Here is a 12,033-nt window from a genome sequence, read left to right as displayed (position 1 = left end):
CCCCTCTTGGACAGCTGACCTCAGGGGTCGCATTCGGTGCTGGTGGACTGTGGGTCAGGGATCTGGCCTGGGGGCCCTTTTAACCTCAGGCTTTGGTTCTGGGGCTTTAGCCTTCGTCTGCGTTTTGGACATGGACACTTGAGCCTGAATTGTCACTTTAAGAGGGGGGTAAAAGGCAGGCAGGAGCCGTGGTTCCCTCCCACCCTCAGCCCTCCACCGCCCTCTCTGTCTCCCAGCTTATTATAGAGGGGGCTAAATGGAGCCCCGCGGGCTGGGGTGGTGGGCATTGGGCCAGGGCCATTGCCAGGTGCACGGAGCCGGCAGCAGGAGGCCACTCCTTCAGCTAATGACCACCTGCTGAGTGAGGTGGCTGGGAGTAGTCTGGCTGTTTGCAGAGGGTACCACAGTTTCCAGCTATTAACAGCAAAGGCTATTATTTGCAAGGTCTTACGCCTGGCAGACAAGAACACAGCCTCTGGAGGGGGCCTCTTGGGCTTGAGTCTCAGCTCAACATTTCCTAGCTGTGTGACTTATGGCAAGTGCTTCAACCTCTCTGAGCTTGTTTCTCATCTATGAAATGGAGGCAGTAAGAATACTTATCTCAAAGGCCGAGGAATGGTTCCAGATTAACGTTGACCAAGGGGACAGGACAAACCAAACTCAGTATGTGAACCCAGGCTGGAAAAAAAAACATCGTGTACAGGACATTATTGGGCCAGTTGACGACATTGAATATGCACTGTAGATAAAAGCATTGTATCAATGTTAAATTACCTGATAACTATTTGTAGGGGTCCTTGTCCTTAGGAAACATGCACTGAAGTATTTAGGGGTAGAGGGGCACAGTGTAAACAATCTCCTTTCAAATATTGCAGAGAGACCCATATATAGACAGATCTTAAAGTGAGGCCAAACAGCACAAATAGGCAAATCTGCATAAAAAGTGTAGGGGAATTCTTTGTGTTTTTCTTGTAACTTTTCTAGAAGTTTTAAATTATTTCAAATTACAAAGTTAAAAAATGCCTACTGGTCAGAATGAAAGGATGTTCATCCACGTTACTTAGAATGGTGCCTGGCATTCACTGTGTTCGCTGTTGCTTTTTATTATCATTAGTCGGGGCAAAGTGTAGCTTATTGTCACAGTAACGTGTGTTATTTTTTCCACTTTATAGATGACACACTTGAAGTCCAGAGAGGTTGCTCCAGGTCACACAGCAGTAAGTCCAGAGCACTGATAGGAGAACAGCTTACAGTTTCTTTTGGATTCGTTGCCAGAATCTGAAACTATGAGATTCTACACGAAAACCCAGATTTCCAGCTATATGCCTCGTCATACCCCAGTCCTCCCTCAGTCCTGCCCGTAGCACTAAGCAGTGTGCCTGGGTCTTCCAAAGGGATGCAGAATGGCTGACCGCCTCCCCCCACCCCTGGCCCCGTGACTAGAGTGTTGGAGTAGCTCACTGAAGGGTCCCCAGGTTGCAGTCTTAATCTGGCTTTGGTGTGTGCAGGGAGGTAGTTACCCCTCTGAGCCTCTGGGTCTTCCTCTGTAAAATGGGGTTATACCCCCTTCCTGGAGGGCGATCAGAAGGACTCAAGGGCTCAGCATGTCAGCCTTGAGCAGGGTGGACTTCTGCATGTGTGGCCATGAGGACTGTTCATCCCAGTGCCTGGCCTCGGATACCCCTGGGTCCCCACCAGCCTGGATGCAGGGTCAGGAGGTGCCCGAGAGCAAAGGTCGGAAATGGGCCTGGTTGTCCACAGGGGGTGGGGGAGGGCAAGGCTGGGCAGACACTTTCCATGGCTTTGTGGGTGTGCCTTACGGTCCCCATCTCACAGAGGAGGGAACAGGCTCCACGGGGATGGCGGGAGGAGTGCACTTGGTGGGTCTCCCCCACAGATGGGGAAACTGAGGCTCAGAGAAGTGATGTGAACTTTAGAGGCTGCTTCTGCTTCCTCGGCCAAGGCTCTCATTACGGTCCCAGGAGAAGGACAAAGGCAGCTCATAGCTTCCTTTTAAGTGGCTTGAATTTTTTATGTTAATTACAGAAAAAAAATCACATTTATTATTAAAAAATCAGAAGACTCAAGCAATAAAGTGAGGACAAAAATCAGAATCTGTACTCTTTGAAGTAACCCATTAATATACGGGTGTATATCCCTCCAGAGGGCTTTTTTTTTTTTTTTTTTTTTAAAGGATAAGAAAACAAATTGCTCACGACAAATGTTTTTCTTGTCCTCTAAGGGAAGTTCCCCCAGCCCAGCGTGCCCCCCACGCTTTGGGAGTGCGTCGTCGGGGATCTCAGACGCACCAGGCTGGCCCGGCCTCCGGCCTCCGGGGCGCGAGCAGCCCTGGCGGATTTCTTGGTGCCCTATTGCTGGACATGTAGGTTGTTGCTGGTATTTTTGCGGTTGGAGCATTCCTCTGAGGAGCGGGCAGCAAAGAGTTTGCATGCACTGGGGATTCTTTGTGTAGCGTAAATTAGGAGGGGGGGCACCCCCACCCCACCCCCACCCCACCCCCGGCCAATGCAGGTTTGCGGTAGGCGTCTGGGGCCGCGGAGGGCGCTCGGCTCCCGGGGAAGGGGAAACTGCTTTGTGGTCAGCGGATGAGACAGGGAGGGGCTCCCACGAGGGCTTTGCAGGGAGAGGGGTTAATTGTCGCTCCCTGGCTGGTCCTGGAATCCTTGAAGCTCCTGTGCGGGCGGTGGGTGGAGGCCGAGGCCATGGAGGAAGAGTGCCTCTGCCCGGCGAGTGGGTGATCGGGGAGCCTGGGACCCTGCAGTTCCCCCATGCTTCCTGCACAGGGGCCTGGGGTTCAGGTTGGGAGCTCATCCCGCGTGGTCTGGGGGCTGGGCCCGGAGCAGGATTGAGTCTGGTTTTGTGGTTTTGTCGTTAGGTTCTAGCTCTGGGACCCGGGGTGAGTGGCCTTCCCTCCCAGGGCGGCACATTTCCCATCGGTGGGAAGGGGCTTACCACGACCCCTTCGCTGCTGAGACTTGAACAAGACGAGGTGCCAGAGTTCTTCCAGGGACCGGGTCTCAGCTTCACTAGGGAAGGATTACAGGGATATGGGGGAGGGCAGACGAACTTGACTGCAGCTGTGTACCCATCCCTGAGCGGCCACCCTGGAGTCCTCCCTCCTCCCGCACGCTTTCCCCTCCTGACTGATCACTTCATCTGGACAAATTGTAGTATATATTACTGCAAGATAAGGACTAACCCCCCCCCCCCAGGATTATTACCACACCTGAAACCTAACCATGTTCTCTCTGATTGTAGCTGTCCATGCAGAGTTCAAATTTCCAATCATTCCATACACACCAAATATGTATCTATTTTAGTTTTTTTTAAAAATGTGGGTCCAAATAATGAGATTGCATGACAGGATTGATAGTCATCCACTCTCTCCCTGGTGCCGTGTTTTTTTTTTGTTTTTAGAGATTTTATTTATTTGAAAGAGTGAGAGAGCACAAGTTGGGGGGATGGCAGAGGGAGAGGGAGAATCAGGCTCCCCGCTGAGCAGGGAGCCTGATGTGGGACTTGATCCCAGGACCCTGGGATCATGACCTGAGCCCAAAGCAGACACTTGACCGGCTGAGCCCACCAGGTGCCCCATTTTGGGGGTTTTTGGAAGCCAGATCCCTTTTCCTACAGTAGAGCCTCCTATCATGTGTAACACATTCCTTACCCCCGTGAACCTCCTATGAATCGGGAGGGGTATCTGGAGGCTTGATCTCATGCAGTTTCGTTCGCACGGGAGCATGCTGGAGACGAGACATGCTTGCAGGCTTCTACTGGGAGGTTGGCATTGTCTGCTCGCACCTCTTGTGTGATGCCTGAGGCCGCCGATGCTCAGTGGCTTTAACGTCGTAGCATTTTTAATTATACACGCTTCCGTTTTCACCTGGTTACAAGTGGTGCTGAGTTTGGCACTGTGGGCGAACTTCGTCTCCGGACGTTGTTTTTTCTGATTCTTGTTTTTTTCTTCATGGTAGTTTTACCTGGTGTCTCTTAATAACACGGGTAGTTAATTTTTTTAGAGAAAACTGGAAAATAGTCATAAATAAGAAGATAGGTATGAAAATAAAACCATTAAATTCTGCCAACTTAGTGGTAACTCCTAAGATTTGGGTACATCCTTCTAGATTCCTTTTTTTTTTTTTTTTTTTTAAGATTTTTTATTTATTTGAGAGAGAGCACGAGCAGGGGAAGGGGCAGAAGGAGAGGGAGAAGCAGACTCTCTGCTTAGTGTGGAGCCCATCCTGGGACTCCATCCCAGGACCCTGGGATCATGACCTGAGCCAGAGGCAGATGCTTAACCGACTGAGCCACTCAGGAGGCCCTAGATTTTCATACATCTGTGATAGTGTTAAATGAAAGAGAGCTGGCTCTTCTGCACATAGATCTGTGGCTGCCATTTTCATGGCGTGGCATCATGGGGGTGACCCCCTTCCTTGGCTCTGTGGGGCGGAGCGTGGCCTTCCTCCCTGCCCCTCAACCGTTCACACGGCAGCTGGGTGTGGGGAAGGACAGGCGGCTGCTGGTGCGGCCCAGCTGCCAAGTTTTTCAAAGGAAATGAGGACTTTTGGTTGGCAGGGCAGTAGCTTTCACATCTGTTCTTTTAGGATTCTCTGCTGTTACTCAACACCCTGTGACCCTGGCTGCCCCCTTCCTCCTCCAAAGTCCCGTCTCCTGGGCCTGGCAGAGGCCCGGGCCGTCTGGGTCATGGGAGCCAGCCCCCTGCCCTCCGGGGCGCCGGCGTACCACCCACATGATGCAGGGCTGGTCCTCTCCCCTTGTTCTGGCTTTGGACCTGCGACAGGCGGCGGATTTCTGCAGAGCTGGGGCCGCTGTGCAGAGGAGCCGAGTTTAATAGCTAAGATGCTGTTTACTTAGCACATGTGTTTATTTGGAGTGGCTTTGAGGCTCGCCCCAAGCCGCCCCTTAGGACCACCACTGATCAGGAGTTAGGAGGCCCTCATTCCATCCTGTCACTTGTAACCCATTGCCTGACCTCAGCCAGCCCCTTCTCCTCTGGAATCCCGTTTTCTGCCTGTGGAGTGAAGGAGGGAGCCAGAGCGTGTCCGTATGTCCCCAGGCTGGGGAAGCAGGGGATCCCGGCACACCCCTGAGCCCACAGCCAGGAGGAGATGGAGGCAGAGGGGCCGGAGGTGAGTTGGTGCGTTGGAATACACCCACCCCCCGCCCAGTGTGAAAAATCAGCCCGGGAGGAAAGTGACAGGGCCCCCTCCACTGGGGTCTCTCTGCAGCCGTCCTGACCACGACGAGCCTGGAAGAGCTGGGGCCAGCGGACCAGACGCCAGCGCTGAGGCGAGAATCTGAGCGCAGGTCTGTGAGGCAGAAATGTCACCGAGGGCCCCTGGACGGCCTGGTGTGGGGGTGGGGGCGGTCTCCCGAAGAGAAGAGGCGATCCTGGCTCCCTCCGGAGCAGGCCAGGGCTGCGGTGGCGAGAGGGAGTCCAGCTGCCGGGGACCAGGGCTGCGGGCGCTGCTCCCGGGGACGCCGGGGACACAGGGGACACAGGGCCCGCGGCTCCCTGGCACGGGGCTGCCTGAGTGTCCCCACAGCGTGCGGGCCAGGTGGAAGCCACGTGTCTCTCAGGTCACGCCACACAGTGTGCCTTCTGCCTATTTTTGGGTCGCCCAGGTGGCGTGGGAGGGGCATGAACACCCAGGGTGGCCGGAGGTCATTTGCAGGCTGACTCCCGCAGTGGTAAAGGTGGCGCTGGTCGCTTCTAGCTCACGTCCCACCGGGCTGTTTCCGACGTAGTTCCAACCAAAGTCCCGGAATTGGATCCCCCGGGACCACTTGGAGTCCCACGCCCACTCCTCAGTGGACAGCGGTCACAGGCGCACCCCTGGAGGGCTGGTTCCCCATAGGAACAGCGAGCCATTACCAGAGTGGAGATGGGTGCTGCAGAAGGGGGCTAGAGCACTGTAAACGCCCTGTGGAGAGGCCTGTGGCGCTCTGCGGCCCAGAGGTGGTAGCGATGGGACACTGGGGAAGGCTTCCTGGAGGAGAGGGCCTTTATACTTGTCTCGGCAGGATGGGCAGCATTTTGACCATTCCTGGTGGCAGAAGGGTCTGAGTCAAGGTGTGGAAGAGTGAGGCATGGGATGTGGACTCAGGGATGGGCTGGGATCCCTTTCTTTCCCGGGCTGGGAATATATGGACACACTTGGGCCCAGTCCTTCATTTAACAGTCAGGAAACTGGGTTTCCAGAGGGAGAAGGGACTGGTTGAGGTCATGCAGCTGGTTCTGAGTTATAGGATGGAACGAGGGCCTCTGACTCCTAATCAGGGAGGATGGAAACATGAGTGGTGGGGGTCAGGACTTGACTCAGCCACGGAGGGCCTTTGACCCGGGCAGTCATGTAGTAGAACGAGGATCTGGGGTTTGGAACTGAGGGAACCCACCCGGTCTGGCCTCCCTTGTCTTCTGCTTTAACTGAGCACTTACTCCATGCCTTACACACGTTTCTCACCTAAGCCTCCCTGCCTTCCAAGGACCTGGGTGACTTTATAGATGGGCTCCCGGGCTGGCAGGATCACACGGCTTGGCCAAGGTTGCTCCGTGGGGTTCTGACTCTAGGGCTCATAAGCCTGTTCCTTCCTCATCCATGGGACGAGGGGCTGGGCTGGCAAATCACCAGCCTGATTGCTCAGACCCCTCTCAGGGCTCCTCGGGGGGTGCGGTGAGCCCCTTGACTTTAGGGGAAGGAAAAGATGAGGTGACTGAGGTACAGATGGTGTTTCCCTGCTCACACCCCCTCCGGGAATCCTGCCTGGGGTCCCAAAGGCACTGTGCTGTGGGGTTTCTTCCCGAGGGGAAAGGCTTGACATCTGTTGGCTCAGGGCTCGGCGTTACTTGTCCTTTGGTCGCCTGACAGCCCTGTCTGCCTTGTTTTCGCTGCGCTTCTATTCCTTCTTGCCCACTGTTTCAGGGCCTTGCCACTTTCTCAGCCTGTGGCTCCCAGGCAGGTGAGGTCTCTCTGCCTGGAGCTCTGGTCCACGTATCTCGTCTCCGTGGGTGATTCTCCCAGCCCTTTGTGCAGACCTTGGTGGGCACATCTTAACCTGGGAGCTTGGCCAACGGGGGTTGTCGTCCAAGTCCCGTTTGTATCCCTAGCACCAGAGAGGGGTCCTGGCCATGGGGAGGAGGGTATAGTGGGATTTGGAGTAGCCTGTCCTCAGGGAAGCCTTTCTTTGGTCCACGATGGTCATGGGGTGAGTGGTTGAGAGCACAGGCCGCAGAATCAGGCGGACCTGAGTTTGAATCCTGCCTGGCTCTGCTTTTTCTTAGCTGTGTGTGCTTGGGCAAGTGAGTGGCCTCTCTGAGCCTCAGCTTCCTGTTCTGCAGAAGCGGCAGGATAGCAGGACCTTCCTCATGGGGCCGATGGGCAGTTGTATGAGGCTGTGCTCGACGCTAGCCCGGTGTCCGAATGCTGATCATAAGGCTCGTCAGCCTGTGGGCACAGACCCTGCCTGCCAGGACCTTGAAGTCTGTGTGAGGGCTGGGGGGCCAGGTGCCCAGTGGCCAGGGCTGGGGGAGCAGCAGGTCAGGAGGGAAGAGCCTGGCCACGGCCTCCCCTGAGGACGGAGCTGAGACAGAGGCCTGGGAAAGGCAGGAGTGGCAGCTGGGAAAACTGGGCTCTGTTCTCCACTTTGTTACCAAACCGTAGGTTTTGCTGTTAGGGTAAGAGGTAGAAAGTGATCGCAGGACCCCAGGTCACATGTTGGAACAGGCTCCCTGAGGACCAGGAGTGCCTTGCCCCTCTATCTTGGGAGGCCTCCGCTCCCTGCTTCCAGGCCCTTCCTAGCCTGCTGCCTCACCACTGAGCACCACATGATCCCAATGGGGAAACTGAGGGCTGGCAAAGCAGAAGGGGCTTGCTTCCTGGCCTCCTGGGGCTCAGGGCTGCTGGGGTTCTCTGGGGGCGCGAGCTGCTTGGAATAGCAACTCCAGGCAGGGGCCTTGGCTTGGGGGCAGCTGCGAAATGGAGGGACAGCAGATGAGGCTGGAGGCCTTTGACCTCACAGAGCTGGCTGAAGCCCCCTGACCACGTGGGTGGGGAAACCGAGGCTCAGGGCCTGCCCGTCAGTGGGGGAGCCAGGATGGGGCCCGGTGCCGGGCTGCTCTCGCCTTCAGTGCTCATCAAAGATGCATTTACTCCTGGCCTCCAACCGTCTTCTTGGGGCTTCTAACGGAGGTTTGGGTGCTTGTTTTATTTTCACTTTTTGAAAGTCGTTCCAGCTTCAAGCTTCCAATTTCCATGAAGTCACTGGAGCCGGGAGCCTGGCCTGATGCCTCTCCCCACTTCTGTTGAGGGCCCCGCTGCAGCTGGGAGAGCCCCCCCACCCTCCCCCTCAAGCCCGGAGGCGCCTAGCTCAGGGCTCGGCCTTAGCTTTTGTGCAGCGGCCGCTGTGGAACAGGAAGCTGTGGGTCCCAGATGTGACTCGCTCTCGGTAGGTAGCCAGCGAGGGAGGCTTCCCATGCGTGCGCCCGGACACCGGCCGAGGAGGGGCAGGCGTGGGCCGGGCTGCCCCCGAGGGGGCCTGGACGAGAGCCAGGTAAAGGGCCGGGGTGGGGAGGGGGGGCCGGGGCACCCTGTGTCCCGGCGGCCTGGGCCGAGGGGGGTGCGGGCCAGGCCTCCCCCGCCGGCCGGGAGTGGACAGGGTCTGGGCTGCGGGAGGTGGGGGGCCTTCCGGACAGAGGACCTGGACAGCTGGTCCCAGGCTTTGCCCAACCTGACGAGGGGTGTGGTCATTTCTGTGGCGGGGTGCTCACTGGGCGCGTTCCACCTGGAATTCCGTCAGCCCTGGACTCTTCAGATGTCCACTTTTCGTGGTTGTAATTTTACATTTACGAGTACGTTCTTCTCGACGGTAACAATTAGCGAGGGAAGGGCAATCGAACTTTGTTACGTTAAAAAGAAAAATAAACCAAAAAACAAACTCTGAAAGTGACACATGCCCAAGAGACAGAACCGAGATGCCTCAGGAAAATGGAATCGTCTTCCTTTCCCTCCAGCCCTCCCAACCCGAGGCCCCCAGGGACCAACGTGGACCAGTGGGAGTAAGTCCTTCTGGAACATTCTATGGACTCATCCAGACCCAGGCACACAGAGCGAAGCAGGTGCCTCGTTTCTGTGTCACCACCCGGGGTTCAGGACAGCTGGCCCCAGGCGCTTCCTCTCTGACCAGCCCTTGGGGGAGGGGAGCTGCAGGGGTGAGGAAAGCAGAGGCCCGGCCCGGCCAGGCGGCCAGAGTCTGGGTGGCTGGAGTCCAGGCTGGCTCTGCTTGGATGGCTGCGTGGCCGTGGGCTGTCAGCTGCATATGTGCGGGTGGACAACCCGAGGGTGGCCCACATGAGAGGGACTAGGCCAGCCTTTCTCAGACGGGGCTCTGGGGGGTGTGTGTGTGTGTGTTTTAGCCCATATGTAGATGAGCATGTTTAAAATTTGCTAGGTGTTTATTTTAATGTATTTAAGAAAAACGAACCTGTAACTAGGACCTTGGGTCTGTGAGTTCATGATGTCTCCTTGCCTGGGATGGGGCAAATGAAGATAACTGAAACGAGAAGTGAGCAGACCTAAGAGGAAGTGTAGAGGGACCAGCTCGCCGGAAGTGCAGGCGTCTGTGGGGACTGAGTCGGGGACCGTCTGTTCTGGGAGGGTCTGTTTCTAACCAAGCTGCGGGTCTCCCCACCTCCAGAGGGGGCCTTCTGGGGTTTTCCTGTGGCTTCTGATGTGAGGTGCAGAGGAAGGGAGGCTCTCAGATTGTTCCAGATTCGGGGCCCTCAGAAGGGAAGGTGTGAACTTTGTGGGGGCAGAGTCTCTTGTAGAGTTTGAGTGCAAAGCAGTGGCTGTTTACTGGCAGCTGGTTCTGGGGGTTGGGGCAGGGGTGGTCTCGAAGGGCCCCTTTGCCGGGAGTGGGTCTCGAGAGAAGGAGACTTCCTGCGAGTCCTCTAGGAATGGGCGTCGGTGCAGGGAGGGGTGAGGCCGTGAGTGGTGGGATGGGGCAGGAGGAGGGCCTCTAACCAGGCCAAAGGTGCTTTTTCAAGAGGAGATAAAGGTCAGACTTGTTGTTGTGGGGACAGGTACCCCCCCCTTTACAGTTTATAACTCATGGTTTAACCCATTTCCTGCTCCTCTCACCCCCACCCTGTGCGGTAGGTACCCTCCCTGTCCCCCACCAGTTTGCAGAGAAGACAGAGGCCCAGCAGGACACTTTCTCATCCTGGGTCACACAGCGAGTCAGCCCCCGGGGTGGTCCAGGTGCACACACTACCTGTCACGGAGAGCCGCCATGTCTGAGGCCCCAAGTGGGGGTCAGGACGTGGTGCCTCCTCTTTGGAGAGGCTGGGTGGGGCAAAGCTGAGCCGGGGCTCTGGGTGGCTCTGAAGGGTGAGTAGGGGGTGATCCTTACCACGTGGAGGGAGGAATCGGGTTCCCCTGAGTGGGTCCCCCACCCCGTGGGCCTGGCCTGACCCTTGTCTGCACGCGCTGCAGGGGGCGCTGGGGCTGGGGCAGGGCTGTCCCGTGGCTGTCCCGCGGCTGGGACATGTGCTGGAGTCCTGCTTCAGCTGGGCCGTGGGTGATCTGACCCTCTGGATTTTCCCTGACTTGCCCTCCTATCCTCCTGGTGATCGTTGAGAGGTGGCCGGTGGCCCATCCCTCAGCGTCCCTCGCCTGTCTCCTGTCCTGGAGAAAGAGCGTGGGGGGCACATTCGCACTGAGCTGATGACCACTTTCCATCCTCCAGCGCCCAGACAGAGGCCAGAGCTTTCTCCAGCCGGGACCCTTCTGGGGCCGCCGAGGGAGCAGGCAGAGTGGGTCCCACGGGCCGCCTGAATCCGAGTGGCTGGTTCTAGCCTTCCATGGGGTCCGGTCTCAGCGATGGGAGGGAAGGCGGGTGGTGGGCCCATCGGGCAGTTAGTGTGTTTGAACAGACCTGTGTAGCTACGAACGGGGAGTTAGTTCGGCTCAGTGAATGAGACTGCCAGAGAGGCAGGGGTCTTCTGGAGGTCGTTGGGTCCTGCCCCCCAGCCCCACTCTGCCTGCTTCCAGCAGCATGAGAGGTGAGCTAGGTTATTTGAGCCAGTTTCTGGCATCTGTACAATGGGTCGCTCATGGTTAAGGCCTAAACAGGGTGACACGTTGCGTCTGGTGCCGCAGAGCCACGACTCGAGGGGAGGGGTGATTGCTGCCTGTCCTGCTTCAGGTGGGAGGGTGAACATGGTGGGGGAGGGAACCAGGGAGGTCAGGATGGGCAGGGCCGGGGGATGGCTGACTGCTAGCTCACATCTGTGAAGTGGCCGTGCCCAGGCAGGTGGCCGGGAAAGCCACGTATGCCTGGAAAACTCCTCCCAGTTGTCTGAGACGAGCGCACCCAGGTCTTAAGTCTCCTCGGGGGTGGCTGGAGCCCCGCTCCCCTGCCAGGTGGCCCTCCAGCTCTGCCCCCGCCCCAGCTTGCAGAGTCCCCACCCACCCACTAGGGCTCCTCCCACCCCCAGCCCCCAGGGAGGGTGGCGGGGTGCCCACCTGACGGCCATGGGCATCTGGCTCGACCTGCCGCTGCCCCCCGATCTCACAGATAGCCACATCAGGCCTGGGGTGTTGCCCGATCCTGGGTGCTGACCTGGGCCGGAGCATCTTCCTTTCCCGATTTCCCCTGTAAGCCCTCTAGGTGTTGGGGTGGGGACGAGTCTTGGGTCAGAGGTGGGCTCAGATCCTCTTTTGTGACATTTCTCCCATGGCACTGGATCGTCCCTTCTCCTGACACCTGCTGATCCCATCAGTGGGTCTATTTCTCAGGCGCCATCTGAGCACCAGCCAAGTGCTGGGCAGGGAGGAGGAACCCCGAGCTGACCCTGCTGTCCACATGGGGCGGGATGGCTGACTGGGGCCCTAGAGAAGGGGCTGGCGGGCTTCCTGGGCTCCTCTGGCACACAAGCTGGACCAGTTCTCCTGTCTGGTGTCACGTTTGAACCCCTTCTTCTGGCTTCTGGGG

The 12,033-nt window shown here is 57.4% G+C and overlaps 1 protein-coding gene across 7 annotated transcripts in view; it reads left to right on the top strand.

The window, feature by feature from the left end:
* ADCY7 (adenylate cyclase 7) overlaps positions 1-12,033 on the top strand; it is a 51,210-nt gene that overhangs the window by 2,991 nt on the left and 36,186 nt on the right. Inside the window, exons 2-3 of one of the 7 annotated variants that reach the window (XM_045870025.3) lie at positions 5,020-5,171; positions 5,271-5,349. The exons of 1 other annotated variant lie outside the window; for it this stretch is intronic. The gene's annotated coding sequence lies outside the window, so the exon portion shown is untranslated. Of the gene's footprint in view, positions 1-2,544; positions 5,172-5,270; positions 5,350-8,571; positions 8,593-12,033 lie in introns of those variants that run through there. 5 more of the 7 variants (XM_064580875.1, XM_045870029.3, XM_064580872.1 and 2 more) reach the window with 5 other exon arrangements.

This window comes from Mirounga angustirostris, unplaced genomic scaffold (genome assembly GCF_029215605.1).
Source record: "Mirounga angustirostris isolate CCGP_5_RB_7025 unplaced genomic scaffold, mMirAng1.0.hap1 SCAF_16, whole genome shotgun sequence".
Taxonomy (NCBI): Eukaryota; Metazoa; Chordata; class Mammalia; order Carnivora; family Phocidae; genus Mirounga; species Mirounga angustirostris.
This window is presented reverse-complemented; position numbering and strand designations above follow the sequence as displayed.